At 40.7% G+C, this 13783-nt stretch overlaps 1 long non-coding RNA gene across 2 annotated transcripts in view; it reads left to right on the forward strand.

Moving 5' to 3' along the window:
* LOC137145049 (uncharacterized) overlaps positions 1 to 13783 on the forward strand; it is a 32535-nt gene that overhangs the window by 15554 nt on the left and 3198 nt on the right. The window contains exons 1-2 of one of the 2 annotated variants that reach the window (XR_010917551.1): positions 7861 to 8121; positions 8766 to 8852. This is a non-coding gene — a long non-coding RNA (uncharacterized lncRNA). Of the gene's footprint in view, positions 1 to 7860; positions 8122 to 8765; positions 8853 to 13783 lie in introns of those variants that run through there. The other variant, XR_010917552.1, reaches the window with a different exon arrangement.

Raw genomic sequence — 13783 nt, forward strand, 5'->3', positions numbered from 1 at the left:
GCCTGCTCAGTTTCCATCTCTTTGTAATCCATGTGTGCACTCATCTAAGGCAACAACTTTCATTTCAGATTCCTCCATCCCACCCCCACCCTTCTCAGAGCCCACTCTTACAGGCATTTAACCAGCCTTTCAGTGGAGTTGACTGACGCTCAAAGGACTGAGAGAATGCATTTGCAATATTGTAGAAAAGACAGTTGTGGGTTTTGGGGAGTGGGTGGGACTGATGACAAGTGGTAGTAATCTGGTTGGGGAGAAATGTGTATGTAGCTTCTTTATCAAGGAGAGAGGGATGCATTGCATAGCTGGGAACATACGAGTGTTTGGAAACCTACCCCTTTGACCATTATCAGTCGTTGCTACTATCTTGACTGCTCTCGCTTCTTGAAGCATCAGCCATGAAAGTGGTTATTTGTGGGAATTAAATCACTGTGCTGGATGATTCTGTGACATATATTGCACAAAATACTGGCTCCCAGTGGTGGTACTCCTGGGAATTATATAATAAAAAGAATGCAGCCTCTGTCGATTCAGAACACATTTAAGGAATTGAGTATTTTTAGGACCCCCCCGTGTGTCCATATAAGTTAGTATGTGGTGCAGGTCATTGTTCTGAAAACCAGACCTATGTAAAAATAGAGATTAAAATCCCTCACTGGTTACACTATAAATTTGAGGTGCAGTGTACATTATATTGATAAACCTACATCTATTTGTGTATCTTATGACATGCTTTCAATCTTATGAGCATCATTTCAAAACAAAAGATCTCTTATGAGCAAAACTGTGGGTGCCCGTTTTAGTCATAAGTGAAACTTACACATTTACTTTCAAGTTATCTACTTCTGTGGTTTTAATAAATTCATTTCCCTACCAATAAATAGTGATATGAAATGAGTTGGAGGGCCACATAATAAAACATACCATCACAACTAGCCCCTTTGTTATCAGTTTCAGCCTAAAGGTGGAGGACTATGGTCCTGATCCTGCAAAGCACTTAAGCACATGTGTAATTTAGCATGCAAGTAGTCCTGTGGTAGTCAGAGGGACTACATATTTCATATGTGCTTGAGTGCTTTGCTGGATTGGAACCTAAATTGGCAAGAAGTCTGCACTACTTTCCTACCCCTTAGATGTGTCTTTTCCCAGAGCAAACCTTTGCACAACGGCTGCCTGTGCTGTACCTGCTCTGTGGAGAAAGGAGGGACTTCAGTCTCCAGGGCTGTTAATCTGGCACATTTCACCAGCAGTAAATTCACCTTACAATTAAAAAATAAGTTTTCTTGCTCTGAATCCTTTGGCCCAGATCCCCAGTTGGTCTAAGTTGGCATTGCTCCATGAACTTCAGTAGAGCTATGCTCATTTACCCCTACTGAGGATTCAGCTCTTCGTTTGTTAGTGTACGCATGAACTTTTCACTCTGTCACTGAATTCTGAAAACACTGTCAAACCTGGAATTCACACACTCCATTTTTCTGCCATTCCTGAACGTCTTGTAGCCACAAGCAACCTTGCCTGGCAGCGACAATCTTTGCAACGGCTCCATGCTCTCCCCAGCACTCTTCAGTCTTCCTTTTTAATACTCCTAATAGCTTCAATCTCCCCTTGTACTGGTTCTCGCTGCTCCCCTGCCACATTAAGGTCTCACATCCTTTAGAGTCCTCTCTTTAACCTCTCTAAGTTTTTCTGACTTTTCCTCCAAAAACCCAGCTGCTCCCAACCCAGGTTTGCTTAACAGTCCTGATATCCTATTGCCCTATTTCAGAAAGTTTGTTTCTCTTCCTCATGTAGCCATTCCAGTCTTCTATATAACACATACAAGACACACACAGGATCAAATTCTGTTCTTTGTTATTTTGGGGACTTCTAACAGATGGGGTGATGCTTATTGGTAGGCCACCTTGTGCCATCCCAACCTCCATCTAAGTGGATTTCCTGCTGCTGGGGTCCCTCTGCCCATTGATGAATAAAGCCCTTTGTCTCCAAGTCTATAGCATATTAGCATAGGGTATACTGATATCTCCATCAGGGATTTTTAGGGGTTCCAAATTAAGTAAAAAGGAGTTCAACTGTAATATGCTTTTCTTATAGTGGGATTCAGCTGCCAAAACCAAAGGGATTAGAGAAGCAAGAAAATGAGTTCCTTTTTGAACTACTAGGCCTTCAACCTTGATTGGGTGCATCTCTTCCTCTCTGTGTTTCTTCAGTTAAATATCAATATTACTTTCACCTTCCTAGGTTTAATATAAAATGAAATAATGAGGGGCGATATCATAGTGACTGTATTATTCATTTTCATGATTAACTCAATAAAACCTCAATATTTTAATTTGAAGCTGCCAAAGAATGCACAGATCTTGCAGTTAAACTCACTACAGGGTACATATAGTTTTACCAGTGTCAGAGATGGGGTACAGAAATATTAGCTGCATCTTGACAGATTCAATCTACGAGACTTGCACTTATCAGACATGCTGCTTTACATCAGTGAGCTTTTACCTGTTTGTTTTTGTTTTTAAGTCTTTCTAATCCTAAATTATAAAGTGTTCTTTATCACATGCATCATCTTAGATCTGCCTGCTATTACATTCTGTTTTGCTAACAACTAAATTGGAGTTTACCATTTAAATATAGAACTCCAGGTTTGTTTGTTTTTCACAACAGACTCAGTCAATATTATATATACCTATGCCTCTCAGTTCTACACATATTCCTAGTGCCAATAAGAATGTTGTCCCTCCCTCCCCCCACCCCATGCTGGCATAATTTCCATTCAACAAAACCTTCATAATTAAGAAAGGAAAAGGCCTTCCGGTACAAGCTTCCTGTGAATCCCATCCAAATATGGAAGAGTTGTGTAAAAAATCTGGCAGGTATTACCACTATATATTACTTAGATGGTTAAGCTATTACTTTTTTTAAGCTGTCATACCATGGCTAGCAAATGAGTTTGTAAATCTGAATGGTTTGTACTCATTTTCAAATAAGAAATCTTAAATGGTAAACTTCCTATCTATCAATAACACCCACAGTTTAAATGACAAGTTTTGAATATTACTATCATTAGTCATAGGAAATCCTGCATGAATGGCCAATGCTTCAGTTTAGGCCTTCCCCATGATCATGCCAGGCCATAGAAGGCATTTTCAGGAAAATATTTAATCACAATTAAATACTCCACTTACTTGTTAACCCCTTAGATGCATTGGTATTCATGTACCAGAATTTTTTTTTTCTGCACAGTACTCCCCATTTTCTTGTGATCAAAATTGTATGGAAAATTTACATATACTAATTTTTTAAGGCTCTCTGTATTTATATAATACAAGAATGCATATAGATGCCACATACCATTAACTCTACCACAGAGAGAAGAAAATCAGGTTCAGAGAAGGAAGTGTGATGGAGGCCCTGCAGTCCTACCACACCCTGCCTCCTGGAAAAGTTGCTGTGAAAGTGGGCCCTGCTTAGAAAGGATGCAGGGAAGCAGCCAATCAGAACTCAGCAGACTCACTTAAAAGGAAGTACTGGGGTTTTTGGTTTTTTTGAGTAGGGCAGTTACTGGCTGGGACTACAAGGGTGAAAAAGGCTGCGAGACACCCCAGGTAATGAGACTGGGGAGAAGCCCTACTCAAGCAAGGATAGGACTGTGCAGTTTTTCAGGCCCATAGGCATGGGAGAGAGAATCCTGACTGCAGGGGGCGGGCAGAGATTGTTTCCAGCTCTCTGGGCAAGGAGGCCTGGGAGAAACCCTGCTTCAATAGGGAACAAGTGGAGATCCCAGGAAGGTGGTGGGACAGAGTAGGAAGCAGGCCAGGGAATGCAGCAATAGCAACGAGTAAAGAAAACAGCATGTGGCTGCTGTTTGTAGGCTCTCTGAGGTGGGAGCTGGAGTAGTGGGTTGGCCTGGGTCCCCCCATTAGCAGAGAGGCCAAAGTCCTGAGAAGGGGACAAGATTTGTTTTGGAGCCCAAGAAAGGGGCTAAAGTTTTAAAAGGCTCAGAGGGGGCTGAAGACCCTGGAGAGGGCCTACTGTTTGTTGGAAGGAGTCCTTCATGTGTCTTTAGACCACCTGACTCAGCTGGAGAGCTCAGCCACTGAAGACCTGCCTAATGAAGGCAACAGGGGGCACTGGGAATAGAAAAAGGAAAGTGCAGGATTGCTCCCAGCTGACATGAGGTGCTCCTGAGCCATGAGTGCACCCCATCACAGACAGCATCTTAAAAGTTTCTCATGTAAAACAGCAGAAGTTAGGGGGAAAAAATCCCTAGAATAGCACGTGGGTTAATACTAGGACATCATCCTAGAATCTCCTTTATAAACTGAAGCTACTCTTCACATTAGATATTTATTTTGTCTACTACTGCTCAGCACAAAATGACTTATTGTTTGCTCTAAGAAAATGTCTGCGTCACTACCGCTACTAATACCACATTGGCACCCCTCTGGACAGTCTCAACAGAGAGATCAGAGATTGAAGGAGCCATGAAGTAGGACCTGTTCTCACTCCTAGAGACAGTCACTTCAAATAAGAGGCAAGACACACTAGTGGGGGAGGAAGCAGAGAGGTACTAGCTCTGCCCACAGCCTGTTCTGTAGTGCTTCTATGGATAAGTAAAGTATCTCAGTTGCCAAGACCATTCACCTACTACTCTTATGAGCACCAAATCCCCATGGGGGAAAATAATACCTCTTTTTACCCTGGTATTGGAGGATGTTAAGGGACCAGCTGAGACTAGGGCAGGAGCAAGTACAGGCTGGAGTAGTCTGTCAGAATTATCACGCAGCTAGAAATTTTCCTAACAAGCTACCAGAAGCAGCCTAGAGTAAGTGCTTCCATTAGGAGCCTTTATACCTGTTTTAGGATCACCTGGTTGGGCCCTTGCTTGTAGATTGGCTGGACCTTGGACCTAACATAAGCCTTTCAGGTAATAACCTTAGATGACTCATCACACCCAATCCAGCAAAGCAATTAAGCACATGCTTAACTTTATGCATGTGAGTTGTCCCATGGATTTCCGTGGGATTTCTCATGTGCCTAAAGTTAAATGTGTGCTTAATTGCTTTGCTGAATCAAAGTCTCATGCTAATGGTTTCTATAATACATCCTTTCCATGAAGTTAAGAGAGCTAAGGTGTTAAGAGGTCTGAATTATTTATCCTATAGAATTCACTAAGACAGTATTATTCACAAAGTGGAAAGCTAAAAAAGGTGAAATAATAACTTTATCTAGAAATGTAGTTACAGTTATTGCAAGGGAATGATTTGAATGAAAGATGTACTGGCTTTGTTACACAGTCATCCCATTATGTGGGTAAAGCAGCTTTTGTAGTTTCTGTTTCATGAGTTGAAAGGAAGCATCCAATAGCTTAAATCAATTTCTAGTTTTCATTTTCATTGGGGAAAAAACCTACACAGGTTGAATTAGTATGTTACAGATGGCTCAAATTAAAGTCTGAATCTTAATGAAGGAAAGGAAACCTAGAGTATGAAGTTCTCTGCCTACCAGGCTGGGGTTGGGAACTCAGAGCTTCTGCCCTGCAGCGGGGGGGACTAGAGGATTCTACCCAGTGGGGGGGTGCAAATAAGTTTGGCCACCCCACCCTAGTAGATAGTAATCAGGTAATGCTTAAGTGTTGGTGTTGCTGGTGTGCAAGGGGATTGTGAGTGCAATCGTGTATAAATGTACAAAGGGTAACTTCAAATGCTCCAACTTTCCTTGAACTTTAAGTCCTGTTATAGTACACCTCAGATGGATCTGAAAAATAACCAGTCCTGTTAGTAATAAAAAAAAAAAAAAGACTATTTATGTGAACGCTTCATCCAAACTACTAAATGTTGCCAGCCTGCTAATAGCCATAGGAGAAATAAAAAGTAACAGAAACATTAAAAACAGTCCCATGTGATGCTGTGACTCTGGTATCTCCTCTCGACAAGAAATTTCACTATTTTGTTTCAAGAACTTGGCAAAGAGGAGGTTGGTGGCTAAAGATGATCAAAATGAATCCAAGCAAGTACCTCTGTGAAAACAGCTTTTAAACTGGATTTTGAATACAATTATTCTGTTGGATTCTACCTGCTCATTCCCATGTTTAATGAGAACTACAGCACAATAGACTGACAGAAATATCTGGCTGAGCTTGGCTGGTTGCTTTGGTTCCTGATTCTAGATGATCAGTTCAGTATTGGTGCTGGCAAATGAAACACCAGGACAAACAGGATTTTGTTGTCACTAGACTTTCCTCCCTTTAAGGAGGTCGGTTCCTGTTGTTTCAGTTTCATTACAGATAGAGCTCTGAATCAACATCTTTGGTTGAGAAACTATTGAAGTTAGCTGGAGTATTATAATCTACCATTCAAGTTCATTAAAAGCCTGATCGTTTCTGCAGATTTGGGCTCTAAGCGATCTAGAGCCTGATTCAAAGCCCACTGAAATCGATATGCTTTGGATCAGACTTCAATTCACTGTGGTATTTTTAGGCTTAACATGGTGATATTTGAGTTCACGTGACTTCAACATTCTAATCTACACTTAATTTACAAAATCTAGACAAATAAGTCACCTTTTGTACTTTGGTATGAAAATTTAAGAAACCATTTATAAATTGTATTTAATGCTTCATGTGCCAAAGAGGCTGTTTCTGTTGCACCTTTTTAAACACACATCACAGACATAGAGGCATATGATGTGCCGGGCCCTTCTGATCTTTCACACATTTTATCAGACTGGCAGGCACAAAGGAAGTGCTTCAGAACCAAGGCATGGAATGGTTGGATGAAACACATTTATGCAGATCTGCACATAGGAATAAAAGCACACTAAACAGGGGACACCAAGGAAAGTTCTTGAAGCTAATTTTCTGATTGCTGGTATATTCTGGAAGTAAATTCAAAACCAATATGAATGCCAATGTCATGAGTGTGCACAGGGATTTCCATGTGGCAGATTTTAAATAATAAAACCCTCTCTTGTAAGAAATACTTTCAAAGGAAGGTGCCTAAAGTTGTCATCCAAATAAAACAGCCTCTGTTAACATGGACTGAGCATCCACAATTCTACTGAAGTTAATGGGAGTTGAGGGTGCTCTGTATCTTTGAACAATCAGGCCACTGTTTTGTAGGTCTCTACACGGGCAAGTTGCACAGGTTTAACCTAAGGTGTGAATTTAAACTGGTACACACCCCTGCATTGGGACATCATTTCATTTTCAGAATGATTTTTTTTCAGTTTAGCTGAAATCAATTAGATGAGGTTTATGTTAAATTGATGTAAGCCATTCTGAAAGTAAAATAGTAATGTCCACACAGCAGCTTTAATCAGTTAAAATTAAGTGTTTAAAGTTATTTTTTAAACTGATTTAACTGGTGTAGCTTTCTTGTGAAAACAAGGCCTTTGTTTTATTTTGTTTGCTTCCTTCTCCCTGCTCTTGAATTTTGTCCTTTCTGCTTCCTGCCACAAGCAGATTCCGGGACTAGAACCTCATTATCTTCTGATTAGATCAATTGGAGAGCCTATAACCCCATTCAAATGACTAAACACCTAGAAATCAGGCAATACGTGTTGTTAGAGAAACCCCCAACTCTCTAGTGTAGCAGATAGAATCATTAGAACTGTCTCATCAACTCCCAGAGATCTCCATAGAGAGGAAGGGCTCAGTCTTTTCACAGGTCATGGCCCTAAAAGCTGATGTTGTGTGAAGCTGGATATAGAGTTGCTATCTCCTTCTCTGATTTAGGACAGAAGGGTATAGATTGAAGGAAGTATAATCAAGAGAAGCCTCCTCCAATATCTGTGTCAGGGAAGAGGGAACTGGCAAAAGTCCACCAAACTCAGCTATTTTCTTTTCTCTGGGAAATATGTACTGATTGAAAATCTAATGCTCTGTTTATTGGCTATCACTTATTACTGACTTTGCTATTAGAGACTAGCTGTGAACTCTTGTATCGTGGTTGTTATAATCTACTCTCTTACAGCTTTGCATAGCTTTTATGCAGTCTTATATGAAGAATACATTTTGATAAATATTACAAAACATGTTTAGAGAGACTTTATCTGTTCTGACAGAAAGCAGAGAGGATAGACAATCGGGGGGATAAGAAGAAGGAAGCAAATATAAAAAACAAGGTATTTTGCTTTAAGAGTTTCTCTCCTTTCCCTTCCTCATTAGCAATTTCAATTAATTCAGGCACTTGTTGATTAACCTGAAATGATAGGCACCAAATCTTGATTGGCTCGTGTAGGTGCTACCGAAGTGTTTATTAATAATAATAATTAATACAATGAGTTATGTTTAATACATTCTTATAAGGAGATTTAAGCAGGCAGCTTGTGGATTTTTCTTCATATTTTTGTACATCAGTGGAAGCCATGCTTTCTGCTCATGATTCATCAGAGTAAAAGTAGGAGACTCAGGAAGATGTACAATAGTTAGAATCTGGAAATATCAGGAATCTGAACTAAGAAGGGTCAGGTCAAAATACTTTGGTTCCTGTCAGAACTGCCAGGCCCCACTTGTGAACAAAGGCAGCCAGATAACACCTTTTAAACATAGTAGTTTTAAAGTTTCAAATTAAGGCACAATTGAAACAAAATCCACACAGCAGTTTTTCAGGTACATGAAATCCTCCCCAGTTCTCCCATGTTTCAAACAGGCCACTGTGAATAGCTTGTTGAACTTGGCCCATATAGAACTCCTGTTTCTGTTCAGAATATTATTAATCTCTTAATATGTCCTAAATTTGTGTGTGTTCTTTGAATTATTCACCCAGCTCTTTTGAATGCATGGGAACGTGATGCCCTTTGAAATCTCTGCAGGATCTTTCTGAAACCAGCAGCTGCAGCAGGCAGAATCACAGGTCAGTTTTTTCTTTTTTTAAAAATATGTATATTTGTACCAGCCATATTCATTTCCTGGAAAGAATGCTCCCAGGCTCCTGATATGTGGTCCCTCCTGTAGATTGACCCTGTTCTTTCCTGACTAACCCGTGACCTGAGCAAAATCTGTTTTCAGAGACTTTTATTTTCTTTTAAAACCTGCACGTTCATATGACTGCATCTGTTTTTAGCTCCATCTGCTGGAATTGTCTCTAATCTCTCTAGGTACTCATATCTTCCCTAGTGTGTGAGGGTTTCAAAACCCAGATCTAACAGTATACCAGATTAAAAGGAATAGCATGGTGAGTGTCCACAATTTGGAGAAATTTCAGGTAGGAGCAGTTCTTGTGTGCTGTATCATTTAGCTGTGCTAAGTATTATGTGAAGCATACAAGGCTCAAAATACAATTTGTATAGGAAGCTTAAGAAAAGAAATATTAGTTCTCCTTCCACTTCAGTTTTGTCCATGAAGTTAATTCCCAGGTCCTTCATATAGGTATGGATACATCAGTACAGAAACCTGCTAGCTCACAGCCTACTATGCTTTGCCTTTAAACTCCAAAGCAGGTTGTAACATCCCCCTTTACTCACCCTTTCTGAATTAGGCTTTTCCCTTCTTTCCTAAGTAGCCATTATTGCTGTGTCACAGCTAAGGCAGGAAAAACACGAACATCTAGTCTGACCTTCCGAACTGAGACTATTGTTTCTTCACTGAAATATATTACAAACAATGATCTGCAAAATCAAGAAAAGGACCTGCTGTGCAAAACCACTTTAAAACTGCTCATGTCTTCGCAGGCTTTTACCATTAATTACACGATTACTCACTACTAATTTTCTTTGTCAGAAGCACAAGTTTTGTTCGTAATGAGGATTGTACAACGTTCGTTTCAATGACAGGCATGAGTAGAGCTGGGATATCATGAAGTCTTGGGTGGATTGTTGAGCACAAGGAAGTCATGTGTTTCAAAGGGATGTTCTGTGTTCCTACTACCATCCTCGTGTGTTCAATTTGAACATCAAGTGTTGATCCAAGTTCAGGAGATTGGATCTGAAGTCAGATCTCTTTTTACCTGATATTGTAGAGATCTGTAGTACCTGGGACAGCTGATGATTCCACATCGCCACTAGGAAGTTGTGCAGAGCTACATCCAAGGACCACTGTGGAGATTAGACACTGCAAAAAGTAACACCCAAAGGGTCCGGAGTGCCAACAGCCTTGTAATTGGCCCCTGACCAATATTTAACCCTGGAGGGTGGATGTCGGGGGGTGTTTGTGTGTCCAAGGCCAGCAGTACCACCTAGTGGCAATAGACTCTGGGCTATGTCATCCAGCGGTGGGAAGGCCACCTTGCCTAGTGGTTACAGTCAGAGGGGGGCAGGGGAAGGGCAACCCAGGCCCACCCTGCTCCACTGGATTCCAACCAGGGCCCTTCAAAGCAATAGTTCATACACATGATTTAGGGATTGGCACTTTTACTCCAGATCCCTGAGTCACTTCCTACCCCCAGCTTCGGTTCCTCCATCAGCACCATGGGTCTGCCTTCACATTCTGCTTGACATCATCTTATGTCCATCTCCAGAGCATCTTCCTCTACTGACAGTGACGCATCAGTGATCACCCTTGGTCCCTGCCGTTGAATTGGGTGTAAGGCTACGTCCTGGCTGCTTGGAGCCCTGGCAGCTTCTCTGCTCCATCCACCCAGCGTGAGCTGAGCTGCTCCCGTTTTGAATGCTTCCTCCACTGGGATCATGCCCAGCAGAGGTGAGGGTGTATGGCTTCCTGCGTCCATAGCAGCACCTTAACCCTCAACTCATCAGTGCGGGCTTGGTACACCCTGTCACAGTGAACAAAGAAGTTGTTTGGGCAGTCACGCAGGCATCTGGCCTGCTGTGATTCTAGTCTTTGCTTTGCCTTGCCTTCTGATCTCCAGTCTAACCCCAGCCTGACTCTTGCCTATCAATCCTGGCTCTAGTGATTGCTCTGATCCCTGCTTGCTCATTACTGCCTTATGCCTGTCCTTGTCTTTTGGACCCCAGTCTAGCTGTGACTTCTAGGACAGACGGCATATGCCCTGGTCCCTTACACAAATGCCTACATTTTGAAAGGCTTTTCCTATGCAGGGAGATGCCAGGGAGGGGAGGAGAAGCACATTAATGTTTCTGTGATAGACTTTAAGGTAGATTCTACATTGTAATATGTTGGTGTATATGTTTGGTTTTTTAAAAATTGCCTCTTGTTACAGTGGATTTTTGTTTATTCCTTATGTTGGTAACCATTCATAATTTTAACAACTTTGGAGACACTGCTGCAACTGTTCTAGTTTTCAAGTGTGGGGAAATCTATCATATCTATCTTTGGGGTAATATTGTAGCTGAGACACTGAACTAGAATTTACTAATTTGGGTTCTCCTCTAACCTTTGCCACGGACTTTCTATGTAAACTAGGGCAAGTCCCCTAATCCCTCTGTGCTGTCTCTGCCCAGCAATAACTGGGATAATAAGGATTCCCTACACTGCAGGGCTGTTGGGAGGATAAATTAATTAAGGCAGGTGTAGTGCTCAGATACTACAATGATGAACACCATAGAAAACCCTATTGGTTTTCCTCAGAAGGTTGTCATTATAATAAATTCTTCCCTTGCACACACTGTATAATAGATCCTATTCTCTTTCCTCACAGAATTGGAGGGGGCTTGTTTTTATTTCATGACTGCTTTCTCTACCAAATGGAAAAGGTGACTGAGGCACCTGCTGGCCATGGTACCTTGGGTAGGTGTCATGCTACCTAGTAAGGTATCGTGGCTTAATGGTGCTGTGATTTGAGGTCAGCATTTTTTAAACCTACTCACACATAAAAAGTGGAGATTCAAGCATGGAGGAATCTGTTAATTACTATTACTGATTACAAGGCAGAATAAAATAGATACTGACTAGTTTTCCTTTTTATAGTGGCAAGCAGTTATCCTTTGGGCTGAAAATTATTCAGTGAATAATCCTGATCAAAGACCTGTTGTGGCTCACTTTTTCTACCCACATCAGAGTGTATGTGTGGGGGAGGAATGTTGTGTTTGTTTTTTTTTACAGTAGAGTCACTCAATCTCTAATCAATATTTCTGTAACACAAACACATTGTTCTGATTAAAATGCTAACTGCCTGGGCATTTCTATGTTGCCTGCTCTCTTTGAAACCCTGCCTTTTTTCTGACTTCACTTCCTGAATCCGCTGACGATGCTCACAGCCAAGCCAAATACATGTCCATAATGCCGTTGTTTGCAAAATATTCCCTTGCGAGTACAGCTGGGGTAACCAAAAGAGTTACTCTCTAAACCTCAGAACTGACTGTCTCTTATGAGCAAGAAGTGATATGCTTAGATTATATGTAATCAACATTTAAGCAAATATTCAATCTTTTCATTTTTTTCTCCAAGTCTTCCCTTTTACTTGTGCCTAGTGATCACTGAGTGACCTAGCAGCATATCTGAGAAAGCATGATTAGATTAAAATTCAGCAGAAGTGAATCCGTGTAATGACAGACTGGCAGTACGAGAGACTCTTCTCAAAACAGAACAGGGCACGCAGAGGCAGTGTAAGCTTGCCCTACCTGTAGTTCCCTGGTATCTCAACACTGACCTTGAGACACCAGGGGAAGAGATAATACACTTTCCATCACCTATTCTACCCTTGGGCGCCCCTTGTGAGACTGCTTACCAGGATTGCAGTTTGTCCCAAGTCCTCAAAGGATTTGTGGAAATCTATGGAACTAGGAGTCTAAATACCTTTGAGGATCTGGGTCTTTTATGCCAATTGTGATAATAGATTTTGTGATGTGGACACCTGTGTGTTGTGAACTGGATTGAGACAAGCAACTCATTTCACAGAAGCTAGTGAACAACCATCCAACCCCAGCCACTCTTTCTGGTTTTGCTACTACTAATCAAACACTTTCCTGTGTTATAAAATGCCATTTATGAGATGTAACACACCATAACTACTGTAAGTGTATATTATGAGGCAGTGTGTCATACAGTTATCTAATTAAAATAGAATTTTGGCAATATTTGTCAAGGAAAAAAAACATACATGGTTAAGTCTCATTAGTATGATCTCTCCCGTAGCACAACAGTGTCAAGAGTTAAACCTGTACCTTTGCAGGTTAATTAATCTTCTTGCCCTGCTTATTTTGCTAGTTGACACTTGTTAAGTCCCAGTAAAGTCACACCCAGCAATGCTGTGTATTATCCTTCTGCTTTCTATTCCTACATATGGTCAAAATCAACTTACCTTCCGGGTTGCTGACATCAGCAAAATGTACTCTTGGCAAACTACAGCATTCTCCCAGTAACCCTTTGTTTGGTAAGTGTTTCTACAATTTTATCTGATAGTAGCAAATAGAAACTAAAGCTAACCCCAGCTACCACCACATGTATAATGAGGAAAAAATTACTATAGTATTATAACTTGAAACAATCCATCATACAAGGATCTAACATGGGCAAAGGCTACTTCTTTCAAAGGAAATGTGTGCTATACAGAGAAACAGATATCCTGAGCTCAAGTAGTTGCAAAAAGTTCACGTCAAAGTTTCATTACCACTTAATATTGGTATATATTATGTAGTTTTAGTCTGAGATGGTGTTAATCAAGACTATCACCTTATCTAGTGCTGTACTCACTTAGTGGTATTATACCTAATTTATTTTTTAGAGTAGTCAGCCTGAAAGTTGTCTTCTTTAACTGTTTGTTACCAGAACTATAATATATGTAACTAGTGAATTAAACTTTCCACCTCTTTTCATAGCATCTGTTCTCTCTGATATATGATTTATATAAATGTTCTAAACCCACTCAAATATCAGACAGTTTAATTGGACACAGTCACTAAGTTAAAATCCTGAAATCATAAATTA

Source organism: Emydura macquarii, unplaced genomic scaffold, assembly GCF_026122565.2.
Source record: "Emydura macquarii macquarii isolate MOO-44397 ecotype Brisbane River unplaced genomic scaffold, CSIRO-AGI_Emac_v2 contig_3506, whole genome shotgun sequence".
NCBI classification, from domain to species: domain Eukaryota; kingdom Metazoa; phylum Chordata; order Testudines; family Chelidae; genus Emydura; species Emydura macquarii.